Source organism: Arachis hypogaea, chromosome 3 (assembly GCF_003086295.3).
Source record: "Arachis hypogaea cultivar Tifrunner chromosome 3, arahy.Tifrunner.gnm2.J5K5, whole genome shotgun sequence".
Lineage (NCBI taxonomy): Eukaryota > Viridiplantae > Streptophyta > Magnoliopsida > Fabales > Fabaceae > Arachis > Arachis hypogaea.
In genome coordinates, this window is record NC_092038.1 from 99575822 (window position 1) to 99592475 (window position 16654).

Below are 16654 nucleotides of genomic sequence, written 5' to 3' on the forward strand. Positions count from 1 at the left end.
CTCTAAGTTTGATGTTAAAAACTATGCTCTACATAGCCTAGAAGATGATGAAGAGGAAGGTAATCTATTTTTGAGCTTTCATTTTTTATATTTTGCATCTATTTTGATAATCATAATTCATTCTTTTTCATTTCACCTTACCTTTAAAGTTGCTTGTACCCAATATCTTTAGGCATGCAACAAATTGAAGAAATTTTTTAATTATGGGACAAGTAAGATTAAGAGATGTGGAGGTTTTGATAATGTAAATATGACATGAGATTACATGTTTGTGAAAACTTGTATGGGGAGTTTTAAGACATGGAATGAAGTTTAGAGAAGTATTTTGAAAATTTTTAAAAATTAATAATACCAAGAAACAGCAAGAAAAGAAAAACAAAAACAAAAAGCAAGGCCCAATGATCTGAGTATTAATGACTAGAAAGGTTAAAAAGAAACAAAGCTCCAAGATTTATTTTCCTAAGCTAACTGCTTGTGGTGTGACTGTGTCAAGGAGAGAGACTTGAGCAAATAAATCCGAGGGGTGCTTCAACACCCGATACCTTGAACCAACTGGTTCAGGAGTGTCGATTGAAAACTCATCTTAAAAAGTTGTCTTAAGATAGAATTTTAGAGTCAAAGCCAAGTGCAAATAACCCTCATGATAGAAAAGCCCAAGGCTCTGAGCACTACTGACTGGAAAAAATAAAAGAAACATGGACTTAAAGAGTCCCCTAGTTAGCTTATGGTATTTATGTATCAAGAAAATCTTGAGACAAAATATTTAGAGTCAAAGCTAAGCTCAATGTGTAAAGTACCCAATGAAAGAAAAGGGAGAGCTATCTTTAAGGTGAAAATATATAAAGAGACCTCCATAATATCATCCAGAATGGAATTACTATGATCTAAGACTTTCAATTGTAAGACTAGTAAGCATTGGAATTCATACATGTTCACACAATTCGGAGTTCACCCATTGTCACTTGATCACTTCACTCACTGAAATGTCAAGCAATTCTTCAACCTACTCCAATTTAGAGGACTCTTTTATGCATAGTTTTTTTCATACTTAGAGGCAAGTAAGATCTTAAGTTTGATGTTGTGATGCATGGGCATCTTTAGTTGTCTTTTTTATTATTTTTTTAAATAAAGTTAGTGAATTTCTTATTTTAATTAAGATTCTTATAGTTTAATAAATGTATTTTGGAGTTGTTTTGAACTTTGATATGTGTAGAAAATTTTTGAAAGATTTTAGGCAAGAACAAAGGAGGAGAAGGACAACCAAAGAAGTTCTTAGAAGAACCGAGGAAGGTGGCATGTGGTACGTGTGCACGCAAACCCTACACTTTTCGTACAGCAGCAATACCAGCAAGTGCACTGGTCATCCAAGTAATACGTGAGCGAGTCAGGGGCGATCCCATGAGGGTTGTGGCTTGAAGCTTGTATTGCAGGTCTTAGTTAGGCAGAATCAGAAGGTTGTTGGATTGGTGCAAGGGCAATTAATAATAATGTTGTATATGAAAGGAATAAAGCAAAAGAGGTAGAAAATACTGACAGGAATAGGGTTAAGGATTCGAGTTGCTTTGTCTTTCTGAATTAACTCTGGTACTAATGTCTTCTTTGCTTGTGAATGATCTTCTTCTATGGCAGGCTGTATGTGATCAAAGCCATTGCTCGTGGTCATTGATCTCCTCTACTACAGAATGAACGCTAGGGCCCGTGGTCATTCAATCTAACAGAGGGTGAAGCTCTAACAAGTCATTCTCCTGGCGATCCTACTCAAAATGCCACAGACAAGGTCGAATCTTCCAGATCAGAGAATGCTGCTTCTTTGGATTCTAGCCAATACCACGGAGACCTTAATCTCCCCGAAAATTGGCTTAACTGGTGTCTCGAGAAATCCCCAACGAAGTCGTGGATTAATCGTCTGAGAGATGTATAAACATAGCTGTTGGCTCGTGATTTTCGGCCACGTATTCACACGAACCCAAGCAGACGCAGGTGTTTGTCAGGCACGTTTGTTTTAATGTGATGAATAGAGCTAATTTGTCAGATCATCCAATTCACCACAATGAAGATCGGATATACATCTTAGAAGTAAATCAAACACTGATGAATCCATATTTGATGATGAATTTTGGTTAGACTTGAATGGATTTCATCACATAAACTTGCACTTATTCTCTTGAATAGCATGCTTTTGAACTCTCCTCCTAAATTGTGCTTGATTATGAAAACATGCTCTTTTGTGCCCAATTTGATATATTTTATTCTATTTGCCTTCCATTCGATGCCTTGATCATGTTTGTGAGTGATTTCAGGTGTATAAGGCGAGAATGGTTTGAAGGAAATGGAAGAAAAGCATGCAAAGTGGAGGAAACATGAAGAATCAAAGGAGATGAGTTTAGAGATGTGTGCGTGTGCACAGCCTCTTGTGCATACGCACAGGAGCCCAAACAGAGCGCGTGGATCGTTTCGACTATGTCGCGCGTTGACATTAGGATTTTTGCTAGTAAAGAATTTTATAAAAATAGTCGCATTGTAAGTATAGCTTCTAAACCAACGGAAAATCCTTTCGTACAAACGTTTGGTTGTCACAAGTAACAAACCCAATAAAATTTATAAACCGAAGTATTTAAACCTCGGGTCGTCTTCTCAAGGAATTGCAGGGAGGTGTGTTTTATTATTGGTTATGGAAAACAGTGTTTGGGTTTGAAAAGGTTTTGAACAAGAGATATAGATTATAGGAATTAATAAATTAATAACTAAAAAACTCTTGGCAAGGTATGAAAACTGGAAGTTCTATCCTAGTTATCCTTATCAATGGTGATGAGAATTATACTTTTGCTCCCACTAAGTCAACCTCTAACTATGAAGGTCAGTTAAGTGGACAAATTAATTTAACACCTAAAGTCCTAGTCAACTCCTTAATGAAAGACTAGAGTTATAGGAATCTAAATTAATTAGCAAAGATAACAATTATCAATCACGATGAGTTTAACAACTCAAGAGTCACCAATTAATCAACCAGAACCAAGAATACAGAGAGCTAAATTAAAATCATAAATATCTGGAATACCTCAAATTATATTGAATGAAGATGTCAATTCTAACATGAAAAAGTTCATAAGCCAATTGGGCAACATAAATCAAATACAAATAAAAGCTTCAGAGTAAACAAAAATAGAAGAGAAACATAAATTATTGAATCTGGTATGAAGAAATGATCCTAATGACTAAAAGAAATCCTAATCCTAAAACCTAAGAGAGAGGAGAGAACCTCTCTCTCTAAAAACTACATCTAAAACCTAAAATTGTGAGTAATGATTGAATGATTGATTCTGCTCCACTCCCAGCCTCTAATCTGTACTTTCTGGGCCGAGAACTGGGTTGAAATGTGGCCCAGAATCTGTGCCAGCGACTTCCGTAATCCTGCAGATCACGCACGTCACGCGGCCGCGTCGTCCACGTGTTCGCGTCGCTCAGTGTTTTTCGTACCACGTGTGCGCATTGTCCACGCATTCGCGTCGTTCTTGCAGCTTCCAATCTGCGTGGTCGCGTCAGGCACACGAACGCGTCACTGTGATTTCTTCCATTTCGTGCGGTCGCGTGAGCCATGCGACCGCGTGACTTCTCGCTGGTCATCTCCTCAATTCCTTGTATTCCTTCCACTTTTGCACGCTTCCTTTCCATCCTCTAAGCCATTCTTGCCCTGTAATCCTTGAAATCACTTAATACACATATCAAGGCATCGAATGATAATAAGAGAGGATTAATATTAGCGAATATAAGGCCAAAGAAGCATGTTTTCAATCATAGCACAAAATCTGGAAGGAAAACGTAAACTCATACAATTAGTATGAATAAGTGTATGAAAGGTTGATAAAATTCACTCAATTGAGCACAAGATAAACCATAAAATAGTAGTTTATCACGCGTCCAGCTAAGCATCACCTAGTGTGCGTGCGCATAGGTTGTTGTGCGTACACACAGGATGGGATTTTCGCAAAGTGTGTGGATGCACACGCCTATACGTCCACACAAGTGTCCGCACATGACTTCATTAAAAAGGCACGTGACTCGCGATTTGAGGGCTTTGGAGGCCCATTTCTGAAGTCTTCTAGCTCATATTGGAAGGGGAATGAAGGACATAGCGGGGGCATATCATTAGTATAGTTTAGGAGTAGGAGTAGAAGGTTTTTAGTTTTAGTTTTCTCTAAGTTTTTCATCATCTCTACTAGGGTTTCTATTATGGTTTTACATTCAAGTGCCATTTCCATTTTTGATTTTGGATTTTGCTAATTTCATTGTAAGTATTCTCTTGTTATTACTCTTTATAGTTACATTGTCATTACTCTTTCTTCCAATTCAAGTTATAGTTCAATTTTACTTCTCCTTTGCAATTTCAATTTCTTGTTGATGAATTTGATGTATTATGTTTGTTTTATGCTTTTTTATGTTATTCTTGTTGATTGAGATCAATTGTTGCTTTTAATTTCAAGTCTTTTCTTATTTCTCTTATGTTTAAGCTTTTTGCCCACCAAGTGTTTGACAAAATGTCAAACATGGTTTTAGGATAAATTTTTGTCTCTTGACTTGGGTAAAGTGAGCAATTGGGTTTTTAGAGTTGGAATGTCCAACATTCAGTGTCAATTCTTGGATTGTTAATTGTTCTTGTTCCCACTAACGCTAATTTGTTGCTAAGGCAATTACAAGCAATTTAGGATTTGTGGGTTAAGAACACTTATGCTCATTTAACTTACCTTTCGATGTGAGGTTGATCAAGTGAGACTAATCCATCATAATTGTCATAGTTGTGGTTCCAACAAGGAAAGGACCCTTAGCTCACCCCAAGCCAAGACCCCTTTTTATGCTTTCAATCTTTCATACATTGCTATGTTAATCTCTTTTATACTTTACTTGTTTATATTACATAGTCAGTTCTTTAATTTCTTTATTAAGTAAACTACTATTTGTACCCATGAAAGTTGAAAACGTTAACATATCTACCCATAAAAAAAGGAAATTACCATTTGTACCCATGAAATATGATTTTTACAAACAAAATTATCCAAACCCTAAAAAATTAAATAAAATCCCTAAACTACCCTTCTCTCCATCACTACCACTATCATCTCCTTCTCCCTGCTCTCTCTCAATCTCTCTCAATGTTAATAACGTCCAAGTAGTAAGGCACCACCACACCTCCAACAATTAGGGAGACAACTGATGACAAGTCATCATATACCCATTTTTCAAGCTAATTTCACTAGTTTTATTAGTCTTTATGCACTTTCTTGCATCCTAAGTAAGTGATTTGGAATGAAAATGCATAACTTCTTTAAATCAAGCAACTACCATTAAATTGATGCTAAATCATGAGGTTTGAGCAAGAATTAATTGATTTTTAGTGAATTATAAACCTTGTGAATTTAGAGATACTTTGAGTGGTTGTTTTGGTTTCTTGTAGGTGAAGAAAGAAAGAAAAAAAAAGAAAAACGTGGCTTAAGAAAGCGTGGCCCAAGAGATAAGAAGTGTGGTGCATGGAAGGGAGGAAGCAAACATTGCCCTCCACAAGGGCACACTGCCCTCCAGGAGGGCAACATAATGAAACAAGCTTTGAGAAGCAACACTGCCCTGCCCACAACAAGGGCGGAGCACAATTTGATGCCAAGGATCAAGGAGAGCAAAAACTCTGCCCTGCCCTCCTCAAGAGCAATATCGGGCTCATCAAAGAAATAAATTCAAGGAAAAAGCTTACCAATGCTTGCCACAAGGTTCGAACTCATGAGCAAGGGGGAGTGGGAGAGCGCTACTCACAAGCTTGCTTTCAATCTCCCAGGATCGAACACGGCACCATGAGGAAGCAAGGAACTAGGCCTTACTTTGGTACCAAGAAAACCAAGGAAAAAGGAGCAACATGTGCCTCCACCAAGTATCGAACGTGGGACTTCACCTTTGGCACATTGCCCTACCCTCCACAAGGGCAGGGCAGCATTTTGTGGTGCACAGCCAGCGCACCAGATTGGCACACACCAAGGGAGCTTCGGCCAGAAGCACACGCACGGGCAGCAGAATCTGGCGCACCAAAAAAACTCTGCCCTGCCCTCCACAAGGGCAGGGTAGCATCCTGCAGCACCACACGCACCAAGCACGCACGCAACAAGGGCCGCACGCACAATTTCCTGCCCTGCCCTCCACAAGGGCAGGGCAGCCTCCTGGAAGCCAATTTTTCATAGGCTGAAAATTGGATTAAAAAATCCAATTTAATTCATTTCTTCACCAAATCAAAAGCCCATCCAAATCCCAAGATCCAAGAATAGAAAGTGTATAAATAAGAGATAGTTTGATGTAATTAAGACCTTTCTTTTGAGCTTTGAACTTTTACTTTACTTTAAGCTTTTAAACCTTCTTTTGAAGTTTTGAATTCTGAGACTTCATTGAGAGCTAGGAGCTGAGATTTCAGAGAATTGGGGAGGAGAATTGATCTCTCTTCTTCCTCGTTCTTGCTTGGGCAATTTTTACTTTTCTTGTTTGAGTCTTGGGTGTGAAGAATTGAGGAATTTCTGTCTCAATCTCCATTCAAGATCTCTTTAATTTCTCTTCTGCATAATTGAATTCAATTACATTTCCTTTACCTTTTCAATCTTCAATTTCTCTTTACTTGCTTTGTGAACTTGGATCTAGGAAGGCAATTGAGATCTAGACTCTGCTATCTAGTCTCTAGAGCCCTGAGATCTCATTTTCCTTTTGGTTCTTCTGTGAACCCCTACTGCAATTAAATTTCCATTTATGTTTGAGATCTAGTCTATTTCAATTCATCTCTTGTTTAGTTAATTGTTGCAATTTAATTTCCCTTGTTTGAATTCTGAAATCCCAGTCCTCAAATCCCTTTTCCATTCAAGCAATTTATATTTCTTGCACTTTAAGTTACCGCAATTTACATTTCTTGCACTTTAAGTTTCAGTCATTTAATTTCTTGTTCTTTAAGATCAGCATCTTTACTTTCCGTTCTCTTTAATTTCTGCAATTCATCCCTCTCCCTTTACATTTCCTGCTATTTACTTACTGTTGGCTACAAAATCACTCAACCAATACTTGATTCGCTTGACTAAATCAACCACTGAACTAAAATTGCTCAATCCTTCAATCCCTGTGGGATCGACCTCACTCCCGTGAGTTTTATTACTTGATGCGACCCGGTACACTTGCCGGTGAGTTTTGTGTTGGATCATTTTCCACACATCAACAACGTGGACGCCATCGGTGACGGTGGCATCAAAAGCTGCGAGAATGTCAGAGTCGAAGCAACCGCTGTTCCAGTAGACTTTGCAGATGGCGAGGCGGGCCTGCAATTTCAGGAATTTTCCCCTTCATCTTTTGCAGAGCTTTTGTCACCAGCCTTGTGTTATACAAAATTCCAAAGTAAAACTTGCTCAAGAGTGAAATGGCACTTCCTCTTCTTTTTCCTAGCCTCCGCAACTTCCTGAAATCAAACAACAAAATGTTCCACCGATTCATACCAATAACAAAACACAGATTCAAATGCATTTGAAAGCAAATTGGTAACATTTTAAGACCTTAGCATAAAGACGACGTTCTCGACCTGTAAGGGGAGCCTTCTTGGTCTTGTCTTTAGGAACGACATCTGGTTTGCGTGTTTTGAGGGATTTGAAGGGTTTCTTAGAGGCAGAGTTTTAGGAGCCTTAGAAGGGGATTCATGTGATGCTTCGGCATTAGAGCCCGAAGTTGGAATCCGCTTCCTCTTCTTGGTGCTTCCATTGTCCTGCTTCTTCGGCGCCATTGGAGCTCAAGCTCTGAGCCCTGAAGTTGAGTTTAGTCGGAAGAAGAGAGGGGCTCTGTTACGCAGAACATGAAGTTGAGGTTTTTGACTTAATGGTGAGAGTGTGTTAGAAAGGGAAAGAGGGGTGGTGGCTGGGTGAAGAGGGTGATGGTGGGATTTGAGATTAGGAAGGGAAAGAGGAGTGGTGGTTGGGTGAAGAGGGTTAGGGTTACGAAGGTGATTGGATGAATGAGGTGGTGTGGTGGTAAAGATAAGGGTATTTTAGGGATTTTAGGTAATTTTTTAGTGTTTGGGTAATTTTGTTATGCGAAATCCATATTTCATGGGTACAAATGGTAATTTCCTTTTTCTATGGGTAGATATGTCAGCGTTTTCAACTTTCGTGGGTACAAATGGTAGTTTACTCTTCTTTATTAGTTCAATCATTACAATTTTGCATGTTCTTTTATTGCTTTATATGTTCATTTCTTCATTGACAACCCTTTAATCACTACAACCGGAATTTGCACACTTATTGCCCTCAAGTGATTCCTTGGGAGATGACCCGGGAGTCAAATACTCTTGGTTTTAAATTGGTTTTGATTTGTGACATATCTTGTGAATTTCCAATTTGATCAGTGACCGATTGCTAGGTTTGGTCTATGCTTGCAACGTTAATCCTCTTTTAGTGTGAAAAATCCAAACCCAAGCAATTGGCAATATCATTAGTCATCAAATTTTGGCGCCGTTGCCTGGGAATTCACTTTAAGTGCAATGAATGCTATGATTTTGGTTGTGTAAATATGTGAATAGTGTGAATATTCGATTTTGGTTTTGCTACTTGGAATTAATTGTAGATATTACTTTTCTCTTTAGTTAGTCTTAGTAGTTGTAGATTGTTAAGTTAGTTCTTGTTTACTTGCCTACTTTTGTTTTGCTTTTCATAATTGCATGCTTTCATTGCCTCCTTAGTTGAATGACACGGTCGCTTCAAGACCTGAGCTTGGCCACTTTTGATCCAGAAATTGAAAGAACTTTAACTCGTATAAGGCAAGCTTGGCGCCGGCTAGCTTTCGGGAATAGTAAATCGGGTTCCCTTGAGGATCACTCCCATTCACTATCACCACCATTCCGTGACCATCATTCTCTCATCAACGAGGAGACTCTATATTCATCAGCGGGGAGTATTGAATTCTCTTTGAGTGACTCAGGTGACACTGTCAAGGTGGACCCACCTCGAAGGATCTTCTTGAAGGAAGCCGGAGCTCCTGATCTTAACTTGCAACCGCTTCAGATTCTGTAACCAGCCTTGGACCCAAATTTTGAGCTTAAGTCCGGCACAATTAACTTGCTTCCCAAATACAATGGACTACCTGGGGAAGATCCTCTGAAGCACCTTAAGGATATTCATGATGAATGTGCAACTGCGAGAAGACATTGAAGAACGAAACTCTCACGCGATCTAGAATTTTCACAAATAAATTCTCGTTGTAAGTATAGCTTCTAGACCGACAAGAATTCCTTTCTTACAAAAGTTTTGGTTGTCACAAGTAACAAACTCAATGAAATTTATAACCTGAAGTATTCAAACCTCGAGTCGTCTTCTCAAGGAAGCAGGGAGGTGTGTTTTATTATTGGTTATGGAAAACAGTGTTTTAGGGTTTTAAAAAGGTTTTGAACAAGAGAAATAAATTGCAGGATTTAGTAAATCAATAACTAAGAAAACTCTTGCCAAGGTATGAGAATTGGAATTTCTATCCTAGTTATCCTTATCAGGTGTGATGAGAATTGGGTTTTAATCCCACCTAGTTATCCCTTATTAAATAAAGGAAAGTCAAATGGACTAATTGAATTGATTCTCAAGTTATAGTCAACTTTTCGAGCGATCCAAATCAATTAGCAATTGCCAATTTCAACCACTGCTGAGTTTGATAACTCAAGTATTACCAATTACTTAACCAAAGCCAAAAGGGAATAAAACCTACTCGAATGAAAATAATTTGGATAGAGCCCAAGCATAAATAACATAAATTAGAGAAAACAATCATAAGTCTGAAATACCTCAAATTGTATTAATTAGGAAATCAATTTAAACATGAAGAGTTCATAAACTAAATTGAGAAAATAAAATAAAAGGAATATTGAACCTGTGATTGAAGAAGATGAAATCCTAATCCTAATCCTAATCCTAGGAGAGAGGAGAGAACCTCTCTCTCTAAAAACTACATCTAAATTATGAAAAGTATGTATGAATGTATGTTCTGATGATGTCCTAATTAATGGATGGATTCCCCAATTTAAAGCCTTTAATCTATGTTCTCTGGGCTTGGATCTGGATCAAAATGTGGCCCAGAATCATCTTCAGCGCATTCTGTAATTTCTGCAGATTGCGCAGGTCACGCGGTCGAGTTGTCTGGAGTTCTTCTCTTCCACGCGGTCACGTCAGTCACGCATCCACGTCAGTTGTGTTTCGCGCGAGTCACGCGTTTGCGTCATCCTTGCGCTCGCGTCGATGCTCTTTGCACTAAGCACGCGTCTGCATCGTCCACGAGTTCGCGTCTCTTCCAGTTTCTTCAAAAACTCCATTTTGTGCTTTCCTTCCATTTTTGTATGTTTCTTTTCCATCCTCTAAGTCATTCATGCCCTAAAAAGCCTAAAAGTACTTAACACACAAATCATGGCGTCGAATGGTAATAAAGGATAATTAAATTTAATATTTTTAAAGCATAGGAAACATGTTTTCTCATATATCATAAAACAAGGAAGGAATAGTAAAACCATGCAATTTACATGAATAAGTGGGTGAAGATCTGATAAAAACACTCAATTTTAAGCACAAGATGAATCATAAAATAAGGGTTTATCAACTTCCCTACACTTAAACAATTGCATGTTCTCATGCTAAATCCAAGAGAAAAGAGTAAAGGTAAAATGGTGGAATCTTATGTAATGTAATCTATTCTAAATGCAACTACCTAAATGAGTCATACAATTCTAGTTATTATTCACCTATATATAAAGCATACATGTAGTTAAATTAATTTATATCTTCAAGGGATCATATATGCACAATTAGGGCCAAATCATGTTAAAGCACAGTCACAATTGAGTTGAGTTAAGATAGTTGACAGCTTGCAAGACAATTAATAATTAAACATGCATATATGAGAATGAGCTATTGAACCATCACTGAATTTTGTGTTTACTCTCTAATCACTCAGTGTTTGGGGGTTAATCACTCTCTTCTCTTCTAGTCATATTTACTAAAACCTTATTTTTCATCTAACCAATCAATAAATATGGAATATAGACATACAAAAATCATGAGGTCTTTTCTCAGGTTGTAATGGGGCTGAGGTAAGGGTAAGGATGTATATATAAGGCTAATTGAGCTAACAAAGTGAATCCTTGACTAGTCTAAGATCTCACCTAACATATACATATTTTATATAATTTCATAATTCTTCACCTAGCTACCCAAACCTTTCCACTTTTGTGTTACATGCTCATGCATCAAAATTTATTTTTGACTTTTGTCCCATATGCATTGATTCTTTGTAATTGCATTTAGGGTAATTTTTGTATCCCCTTATTTAAATACTAATATATATATATATATATATATATATATATATATATATATATTTTTCAATGCACATAGTAATTTAATTGTTTTGATTTCACATGAGCATGCTTCCTCAATTTTTGAAACATCTTATTTAATACAAATCCCTATTTTGTTTCTGTCATCCCATGCTCCCATAAAATTTCCCATTCTTAAATTTTACGCAATATCTATCTTAAGCTAACCAAGGATTCAACTTGGGATTTTTATTTTGCTTTTCTGCTTAAGGCTAGTAATATAGTTATAAAATAGAAGAGGATTAAAAAGCTCAAGGGGGCTAACAAGGGTGGCATAAAAGGTAGGTTTATTTGGGACAAGTGGGCACAAATACAAATAATGGCCTCAATCATCTCTTGGTATGCATCTATATTCTATAATTGGACATATAGATTAAAACAAAATAAAGATTGCAAGCATAGAAAAGAAGTGTGAAACACACAGGAATGAAATTTATGGTTTGATGTAATTATACAATTAAGCTCAAAATACACGGGCTGTGTGTTCTCAAGCTCATAAATCATATATCAGTTATGTATGTCATGCAAGTAGAAATTAAGAGTTTTCATTCAACTTAATGTAAATCTTAAGGTGCCCCTTAAAATCTTAGTGTTTCTCCTTGAAGAAATGTTGTTAACTAACTAACATGTAATGCTATATATACAAGGTGTGTGGATTGTTTTATTCTGTTATGCTAAAGTCTCTAGTTTACTCCTTTTTATTTTCAATTAAACCAAACTATTATATGCTAAAAGGGGTAAACTATACTAATTAATCCACTTAATATATAACTAGTAAACTAAAAGTGCAAATTAAGCTAAAATATCTAAGATATATACAGTCCAAAGTGCAAAATACAAAAAAAATAACATAAAAATGTAGCAAAAGCAAAAGAAAAATGTATAAGTACTAAAAGATAAGATAAAACAAAATACAGAAAATGAATAAAATAAGATAAGAGTCTGTAGTGGTTCACCAAAAAATATATGCCAGAGATGGCAACCTCCCCACACTTAAATAATAGCATCGTCCTCGATGTTCACTCAAACTGGGTGTGAGGAAGTGTCATCTTCGGAAGGATGGGCTGCTGGTGGCTCGGTAGTAGGCTGAGGGTCTGCAGTCTCTGTGAGTGGAAGGGGGTCTGTCTGCTGAAGGGGAGGCTTAGTCTGTAGAGGGATCTCTGGGTCAGCTAGCTGTATCGGATGGGGCGCCGCATGGCATGGTGCAGCCTACTCAGGTGCTGCCTGCTCAGCTTGGGTATGTGCCTCCTGCTCAAGATCGCTCGCCTCCTCCTCAGATGTCTCTGATGGTGTGTCTGGCTCTGAGGGGATGTCGCCACCAGATTGGATCATTAGCTTGAGGTGCTCATAGCGCAGCTTATGGCGACGCTCAAACCTCTCATAACGTCACCTGTTGCGATGTTCAGATTTCTCAAATTGCTGCTAGTGGTGGCGCTCCATCTGGTTTAAGCGGTCAAAGAGTCGGTGCACCAAATGATAAATGGGCTCAGGAGCAGGTGGGGTACAGTGGATGGAGCTGGGGCAGTGGATGCTGAAGGGGCAGCAGAAGATGTAGCTACCTCAACAGAGTCAGTGAGAAAAGGAGGTTGGTAGCCAAGAGCCTGAAACTTCCTACTGTGAGGGATGATCTTCCTGCAGTCCGTGGCGGATGGCTTTTCATCAGCAATTTCCCAAGGTACCTCAGCTCGGCGACCCAACTGAGTAATCAGGAATGGAAATGGGAGGGTGCCTCTGACATAGACCCTGGTCATGTAATGCCGGATAAAGCGGGGCAGATATAAGTCCTTACCCTCCATCACACACCAGATGAGGGTAATCATAGCAGCTAGCACCTCTGTCTCATGAGTGCTTGGTATTACATAGTTACTCAGAATCTGCTGCCATAGTCGAGCCTCATCATTCAGATATATTAGCCTGATTCCCTTGGGTACCAATGTGCTCTTTTCCCTGACCCATGGAACGGTAGGATCAAGAGCTATAGCCCGTTTTACTGCATCCCAGTCAAATATCAGGAATTTCATATCCTCCTCAGCCTTTTGGTAACCGTCTGGCTGATCTGATTTAGGTGGGAGCTGGAGGATATCTTCTATGGCTTCCTCAGTAACCAGAATTTGCTTGCCTCTGAGATGTACTGCATCCAGGGATGTTTTAAAGTAATCACAGTAGAATTCTCTGACCCAGGATGAGTTGATCTCAGTCAAGTTTCTCTTCAGGAAGAACCAGCCTTTCTGTTTAATTTGGTCTGAAGTGTACTGCCTGAGTTCTTCTGGAATTTTGAGTGTCCTTTCCAGGTATAGGTTCCTGGATGTGGCAAAAACTGGGTATTTCAGCTCACAGTATTTGTTTGCAAATTTTACCGGGTCAGCCGCAAGTACCAACTGATCAGCTTTTTCCTGCGGGGTAAAGTTCTTCTCCCACCAGAAATCATCATGTAAGATGCCAAGAATGGACATAGAGAATTCGCCTCTTTTCTTTTTGCCAGTGATTTCTTTGCCCTTTCCTTTGCTTTGAGGGTCAGACATCCTAAAAAATAGGAATTCCAGGATATAATGGAAGAATAAAAGCAGGAAAATAGGTAGGCAATTAGAATAATAGCAATATAAGCACAGAGTGGCAAAAGAGCAAGAGAAGCATGAAAATGAGTTAAATATATGTGCATTATGGATTGTATGCAAGTGGAAAAGTCTAAAAAAAGAAATCACAATCCGAAATATATGATAAGTGGAAGTCATGTTAGTTAGGAAAAAACAATGATCATGCCTTGAGTTAGAAAGTTAAAGTAGTCAGGTAAAAAGAGAAGTTGGAAAGTCAAAATGGTTAGTAGGTAAAAAGAAAGTTAGAAAGTGAAAATAATGAGTTAGTAAAAAGACAGTTAAGGTAAGTGGCATGATGATGTGTTTCCTAGTTAACAAGAAATTCACCAATTTAAAGAACAATCAACTAATATTCAAGCAAAGATATCAGTTCATTGATGACAATTCAGATAGATATACGAGGTGCAAAATTAAAATGAAATCATCAATAAAGCAATTTATTAACCAGGGAGTCAAAAGGAAGAAAAATGCTAGCCCGTGCATTCATGAATTGGTTTGGTTGTAGCCAAGTAGTGCAAAAGTCAAAATTGCTAAAACCAATACATGAATGGGAAAAAATGAAATAATTTGCAAAAAATTGGGCAGCATTTCGGATAAAATTAGATGGTCCCAGGTAATAAATAGCAAGAAAAACAGTTCATATAAAAGTTAAATAATGCTGCAAAGAATCACAAATATAAGAACAGTAAATAGCAGCATGAAATATGAAGAACAGTATATGAACAGAATTATTATCACAGCCAGATCAAAATTGCGAAATAGATAAAACAGGTAATCAAGAACGGCGCAATTATCAAGCCTAAATCCACTAACCACATCCTACCTACCTAACCACCTAGAATCCACTACAATCATGCATCTCTAACTATCCTAATTTGAACAGAATCTAAAAAAATATGCAACTAACTATTGATGAAAGAGAAATTGGTGTTCGGCGGAACCTGGTGTGGGTAGGATCAGAATACGAGACAGAGAGGGGAGTGTCGCCGGGTGTTCTGGGTGGTTGGGGGTGTTGGGTGTGGTAGTGGTGGTGGCTGGTCGGTGGAGGTTGCAGAGAGGAAAGGAGAAGGAGGGGGTAATGGGGGCGCGACGGGCTAGGGTTCGCGTAATTTGGGTTTAGTGGATTCAAATCCACGTGAACGCGTGGAGCACATGGGATGACAGAAACAAAGTAGGGATTTGTATTAAATAAGATGTTTCAAAAATTAGGGAAGCATGCTCATGTGAAATCAAAACAATTAAATTACCATGTGCATTGAATATATATATATATATATATATATATATATATATATATATATATATATATATATATATCTCGCGTGATTAGGGTGAAAAGGGTTGACGCGGTCGCGTGATGGACGCGATCACGTAGGTTGGGTAAAAGATGCGTGACGAGGACGCGTGAAGCACGCGAATGCGTCGCTGTGAATTGTGCTAGACGCACAGTTCCAGCGTCGTTTTGGCGCAACTCTATGTTTCCATTTTAGGGGCCATAATATTCATGCGATGCGGATGCGTCGCTCATGCTTTCGCGTGGGATGAGTGTTATGCAATTGACGCGTTTGCGTCAGGGACATGAACGCGTGGGCCGTTTTGTGCTAAACGCACACCAGCCGCATGATTCCAGCCCAACTCTCTAGGCATTGGATCTTTACACCGATTTCCATTCCATGCCCACGCGTGGCCTGCGTGCTCGCGTGGGGTGATTTTCTCTCTCTCTTTTTTTATGCAGTATGCAGAATGCAAAATGCAATGAATGTCATGCAAAAATTCCAGGTTCAATCAAAATTCAAAAACAGACTAAACTGAAAAAGGAACGATCATACCATGATGGGTTGTCTCCCACCCAGCACTTTTAGTTAAAGTCCTTAAGTTGGACATTCTGGTGAGCCTCCTGTTATGGTGGCTTGTGCTTGAATTCATCCAGGAATCTCCACCAATGTTTAGAATGCCAGCATCCTCCGGGGTCCCAAACAAGGCAACGTAAAGCCTTTGAGCAGTTTCAAACAGGGTTCCAGGCTCCCGGGGTGTTGAATGTCAGAATAGATTCCAGGATCCTAAACCTTACTTTTACACCCGTGTTTGTCTTGATCTGCATTTTTCCAGCTGGGTGATAAGTAGTCTGAATTCTCACTGTAGTGACCAGACAGCTTCTGAGATCCTTTCAATTGAGCTTGACACCAATCCTTGCACCTCAAATTGAAGTGTGAAACCTCATTGAATCTCGCATACTAGCTCTGAGTACGAGTCATTTCCCTTTTACTCTTAAAGCCGCAAAGAACTCTAAGCTGGCCATCTGTTTCAAGTAACCCATATTCAAGTGGAAAAGTAAAGATAAAAGCTAAGGATTTTACCCACTTGAAGTTTTTATTGGGTGGTAATGGCCTTGGGGTAGGTGTTTCCAGTGGTTCTGCAAGCTCTACTCCCTTATGGTCTTCTGTGAATTCCTCCACTTCTTTGCAAACTTCTTCAATTTCAACCATGTCTGGATCAAATTCTTCGATATCTTCCTCATCACTTAAGTCATAACTAGGAGGTTGAGAAAAGTCTACCTCTGCATCATCTTCGTATTCACTTGGGGAAGATTCTTCTAGCTCAAAGAATTCTGCAAGTTCATCACTAAGAGAACTTGACTTGTGATTATCATCATCAA